The sequence below is a fragment of the Acyrthosiphon pisum genome, chromosome A1 (assembly GCF_005508785.2).
Source record: "Acyrthosiphon pisum isolate AL4f chromosome A1, pea_aphid_22Mar2018_4r6ur, whole genome shotgun sequence".
Lineage (NCBI taxonomy): Eukaryota > Metazoa > Arthropoda > Insecta > Hemiptera > Aphididae > Acyrthosiphon > Acyrthosiphon pisum.
Window position 1 is genome coordinate 89,426,074 of NC_042494.1, and position 6,656 is coordinate 89,432,729.

Sequence of the window (6,656 nt, forward strand, 5' to 3'; positions counted from 1 at the left end):
GACTAAGTATTTAACATTACAATTGATCTTATTTGTCATCATATGTATTTGTAATATTATAAAATGGAATTTTACTTAATTTCCATATTGTATAATGTCTTTTAAAGATTTAATCATTACAATTTTTTTTTTTTTTTTAACTTGACTTTTTTTACACGGAGTTAGTGTTTTTGGTGTGATATCAACTATTTTTAATCTTGATGTGTTAATTATCTGATATTCTATAATAATAATAATAATAATCTTTAATAACTGCTGGCCTCCTGCTAATTTTTTTTTTCCATAATTAATATAATATTATATAATAATAAAAGTATAAACACGTCGCGAACAGTCGAGTGCAAGTCACGAAATGGTTTGTTTTTGAAATTGTCAGTTGTCACCGTAGAGTAATAATATCGTCCGTGCGTCGTCGTAGTACATCGTCGTCGCCGCCGCCGCGATGAGAGTAGAGGGAATTGATAAGCGGCGGGTCGGGGGATATTTACGATATTTTCGTTCCCCGACCCACCGCTTGTCCATTCCCACTGTTCCGTACGCAAAATCAGTCTTAAAAGTACTTGAACATTTTTGCTTATAACTTACAAGCTATCTAACCAATCTGCTAGCGAATTCCTCTATTCCCACCTACACAATATTTCTGATTGATTGATACCTCATACTACTTTATATGTTCAGCTGTTTGCCCTGTAGAGCTTGGCAAAGAATTGAAATAAATTAGGACGATTTTTCAATGTTAAAACTCGGTGTCCTGTTATTATACGTTAGTGGCTACTCCGCTATTTTTTTTTACTTAGCTTCGCGCCACTAACGTTGCGCTGGATAATTTTGATTTTTTTTGATTTTTAGATATTATAATATTTGTATACAACAACCAATACCAATTATTTAAGAAGAACATTTAAAATTAAAGAAATATTTAGAAATCTAACTATAGTTTGGATTTATAGTACCTAATACTAATTTTAACTTTGCCCTCGTTCCACTAGCTGAACGGAAATGACCCGAAAATAACCATTATTACTGAAACTATATGAAGAATCGTGGAACCGATTACCGAAACCTATACATGTAAGTTGAAGATTTTTTTTATTTACAGACTATAAAATAATATGTGTGTACTAAATAATTTTTTCTCAACACAGTTGACAAATATGAGTTCATATTTTAGATTTGTCAAGCTTTATAAATTAAACTTGAAAGTTGAAACATATATAAAAAAAATATATACCAGTATATAAATACATGAGATTTTAGCGGGGTGAGTGAAGTATTGGTTTTACAATTTTTTAATGGTATTTTTCGAGGTCAGTACTTTTGATCAAAAAGTTTCATGTAGCACATCCATAGTTTGAAAATGGAATACTGATTGTATTTTATAAAAGGTATATTTTTCTTTTTTATTCGTTCATCGAAATGCCTTTGAAAACCCGTGAAAATCCAACGTCGATATTATATAAGCGGTATAAGTTATTAGGTATAGTACTGGTTTTGAACAAATTTTTTTTCGACCAGACCGAACTGAATCATTTTTCAAACTTAAAAGACACATTATATAATCTAGTGGTTTTCTTATTCCACCAATCCCGTAGATAATATTATGTATTATAAATTCAAATAATCTATGGTAAATAAAATGAAAATACATCATTTGGACCAGATTATGCACGTATAACAATTATATAATATCCTCCCTCTGCAAAGAATACATTTGACCTTCGCACTCATATTCGTGCCTATGGCATGCAGATTTACGTTGGGTTAGGTCGGGTTATTGTCGCATGTATATATCGCATATACTTATATTTGTACCTACATATATTATATGGTATTATTATTATTATGGCTATAACGGCTGGGGCGGTGTCTAACGCGAATATATATCTTATGCTGCTACCCATATACTTTGGGAAATCTAAATTTTAACGACATAATAAAATACTTCGATAACGTTACGGAGACGGTATATGCATGTACCTATATAGTCATATAGATATAAAAATGCGTATACGTGTGCGCAAATGGTATAATATTATTATATTGTTATAATGCGAGTGCGTTACAGTTTTTCAAATAATAAAATGTCAAAAATCCACGAATATATTCGCGGTTCAATCGAAGATTTTGGAAATGCGCACGTATTGAAAACCATCCAGAAAAACCGACAGAAGAGGCGTACTTAGGATTTTATCATTGCGTACCACGGTGATATAAAGATTCTATGCGAACAAATAAAATAACGTATTATTTATTACGCACGCCCGTAATGTGTGTGTATTTTGCTATAATAATGTATGGTAATATGATGGGCCATAGTTTATTGCATTAGGCGCAGTATTTTTTTATTATGCTATTTTATACTTTGTTTAATTATAATACTATTATTATGATTTGTTTTTTTTGACATTATTTTGTAATGAATAGATAACCACTGTCTGATGATAACAGAAAAAAGTGAGCGCTCGCAGGACGTCTGGCAGATGTGAAACATCGATATTATTTTGTATAGAAAATCTTCATGGAAATTGAAAGGATGGATTATTAAAAGAAATAAACATAGCATCATCAAAAACAAAATATTATTCAGATGTTTTAAAAAAAATATTCCTTATTTTAAAGGCGCATTAGATGTTTCAGCTGACCAACAGCTGCTGGTCTCATACACCGCATTTGATGTTTCACATAAAAAAAATGTTAAAAATACATATAATATTATGTAATATAGTTTTTTTACATTTAGAACATAATATGCTGACAACAATTTAAAAACTATTTAAATATAAATACAATAATAATTGTTTGAAGTACATAAAATATAACTATCCATTTCTTTCTAAAATAAAAAAAAATGTTTATCGAAGGATTTAAAAACCTATTAAAAACGGAAATTACCTTACATTCATTTTCTACCTATTTTGAATTTTTTTTTTTTTAAATTGGATTATTATTCAATTGCAAATATATTATTAAATAAGCGGAGAAGATAATATTAAAATAATATTATTAATGGGCAACTCCCGAAACAATTAAATCGGAAATAAAGACAGTAATCAAAAAAATAATAATCCTTAATATTATTATACCTACTTGAAGTATAGGATTTTTAATTTTGATTTTAAAGAGTTTCAAACATTAAATGTGTCTTAAAAAGAATGATAATCGAGGTCAAAATGAAATATATAAATTAAATATTTCAAATCTTTGTATCCTTTATTTGTTATTAATTATTATACTTATACGTAGAAACTAAGGGTGGAAAAATGAAAACGCTCATCTCCCCAGTCATGGTAAAATAATCTACACTTTAAAACGGCTGCATGACGGCTAAACAACTCTCGTAGACGCGTATCGTCCTTATAAATACGCCTCTGGATTCCATAGAATATAATAATATATATATATTACGAATACTTTTATCCCCTATCGTATAGTCGTTTTTTTTTCATTCCATAATAATTGACACCTCAACAACGGACGACAAACAATAAATCGATTAACTACGTCGTCACGGGATAATAATGTACAGAGTGATTCTCTGAACAGTGAAAACTGACGTTATGTTTTTGTATAATATTTTATGAAATCAAAAATATGATCAGTATTAACTTACATATTATATTACATGGGTGACTAACATAATTGAGTGTATTGGCATTTCGTGCTTACATAATATTATCTAAACCCTAAACCTTAAAAAATGCGTAGGTATTACTAAAAACAACTATTGTTTGTTCACTCAATATTCGATATTTAGGTACAGATCAATAATTTTCGACAAGTATTTTAATTAATATAATTAATTTTAACTATTATAGTGTGGTTTTACTGATAATCTTAGAACTTGGTGAATAAAATAAAATGTTTCAACTCCGTGTTTAAAATGTTCCAAAAAACTATGTATTTTGAAATAAATTCATACTGTTAAAAAAAATACGCCGTACGCAATTATAATTAATACATATATATCATAATATAATAATAATTTATTGCAGTGAAAATAACTGCTATGCACATCGAGATGGATTGGAAATACAAATAATTCAATTAACACCGTTTCAGTTTTATCAACTGTACGCGCTTGCCCGGACACTACCAAGTGACAATTTTCATCAATTTACACCTAATTTTCATCTGTCGCGTTCGGTTCGCAAATTCAGTGTGCACATATAATATATTAAAATATACATAATAAAATTATATTATAATATATAATGTATAAAACGAGATACGAAATATGAACGCCTATTGATTCGAAGAAAAATACCATAGGCATTGAAGTGTTCCTATTTTCTATAGTTGTATAGTGTTGCGAGGAATCTAAATCAGGTAGTGGGAAATACCAAGAGATTAGTCGACAGATGTGAATATCAGGTAATTAGAATAAAATATGCTCTCATAGTAATATACACACGCTATACAGTGACTATTACTATGTCAATACCATAGGTGTGAGCAGACCTTGGTCGCAGGTGTGCACATATTAAGTACACCCTAAAAATATAAATGGCCCTAAATAAATGCTCATACTATAATTGTCTTAAAAAATATATCAGTAAATATTTTTATTATCATTGCTTTTTATTACTTATAAAATAAGAGGTTTTACAACTTTTATTTATTTTTGAAATATTATTATTGTTGAATAATAAAAACATTTTTGTCAGATCGTATCAACAAATGTTTTTATATTTTCTTTCTAAACATTTCGGGACTCTTGATCGATCCTAAAAATAATTTCTCTATAATTATACTGACACGCTTTCACCGCCCACAAAGCAGTATCAGATTTTGGACACGGATAACGAAAAAACAAAAAGTTTGTATCCATAAATTAAGCTCAGTATAGATGTTTCGAATAAAATTGGTCAGAGTAAAACGCATATTTTTGCCGCAAACCGCGACGGACGTGCGCCCTGTATAATGTTGTTATTATTAAAATCCACGAGGCTCTATCGTTTAAAAAATATTAGAAACTTTATGGAACTTTACCGCAGACGTTTGTGTATTGCGTTTGAATATATATAATAATAGAACATATAGCAATGATTCCCAGACCATTGTCAAATACCAATTTCATTTGGTACGTCGTCAATCCGATTAAACTTACTCGAGTTCTCTGCCGCACGCGGTTTCTTTGTGTACACCACACATAGTTTTCATCAGTAATTAATTTAGAGTTGTCGACAAAGCACCCACAGGCTGTTCGTGATTTGGTATCATACGCGACGTCTTTCGCATGACGATCTCCCTCGGCAGTGAATATTTTTGTTTTGTACACAATAATATATTATATTATGTGCGCGGATCCTTTGTGCTGCGTGTGTGTGTGTGTGTGTGTATACCTATGCACATTTATGGTTTATGTGTAGTACACGTTCGTTTGATGCGTCAAAATGTTTGGATCGAAATCATTTGCATTTTTATGGCATTTTTGACAAGACACGGGAAAACGGTGAAATGTGAACAAAACGGCGACATTATTTTATTATTATATACATAGCAAAATATTACATTACAAACGAATTACAGCGATCTGCGGACTTCGTAATTGAACAATATAATACTAATCGTACGAAAGAATACCCAATACTGATGATACCTATCGACAATGGAGGCTGAGCATATAACGAACAAATATATCAAGTTAGAGTCAAGTAAAAAAGTTAATTTTATTTTAACTTTCTAACTTGGCTACCTAGTTACTTTTGGGTTTCCGTTGATTTAACTATACAAAATTAACTAAATTGTTTTTTAATCAACGTGAAATCAATTAATTACATTTTTATTTTAAGAGGCCCAGTTAGTTTATTTATTTTTTCAATTTCATTTTATTTTATTACGTTTCAGTCGATTCCGTTTTCGTGTCAATAAAAATTTGGTTTAAATTGATTTTTATTTTAATGAAAAAAAAAAAAATTAAGTTGGCTAGTGTTGTAAATAAAAAAAAAGTTGTTTATTAACTTTTAACCAAACCAATTAAATCAAAAATTAAATTGACTTTAACTCTTAATTTTTTTTTTTTTATTAATGCGTATTAATTCAGCTTAACTGAGTTATAAAAATCATTAACTCCTCCATCTTTCACTGATATTATATATTATAATGTAAGACACATATAATAATAATATAATAAACTGCGGTAGAATGTAATACGCCAAAAAAATCAACAGACGAATGGTATTTCGATCCGTCATCGTGGTTATTGAAAATCTAGTTGACAATCCTATACACATAGGTAATATTATACACGTATACATATCTTCCAGTTTCCATAGGTTTAGCGCATTTAGACGAGTTGAGTGCCTGCACGCCGATAGACCACCGTATGTAGGTTGATGTGTACCTACCTCAAAATATTGCACATTCTCGGTATAATATTCTGAATGATTTTAAAGTATATTCAAGCTATAATCTATACTATTATACTGTATACTACGTATATTTAACAAAGAAATATTTTTCGATTTTTCCAACATCCACCACTGCAGAAGATATTACCTCTAATCACGGTTAACTAAACACGAATAAATATTGAGTGCCACACATACGATTTGATATATCTTTGGTTGGGAGTATTCAATTTGTAATTTAGGGGAGGGGACGCTATAACTCAAAAAATATGTGATCTGTTCAGCACCCCTCCCCCCCCCCCCCCC

The 6,656-nt window shown here is 29.9% G+C and overlaps 1 protein-coding gene across 3 annotated transcripts in view; it reads right to left on the reverse strand.

The window, feature by feature from the left end:
- Positions 1-6,656, reverse strand: part of LOC100574941 (connectin) — a 299,097-nt gene that overhangs the window by 1,905 nt on the left and 290,536 nt on the right. The window lies entirely within an intron of this gene.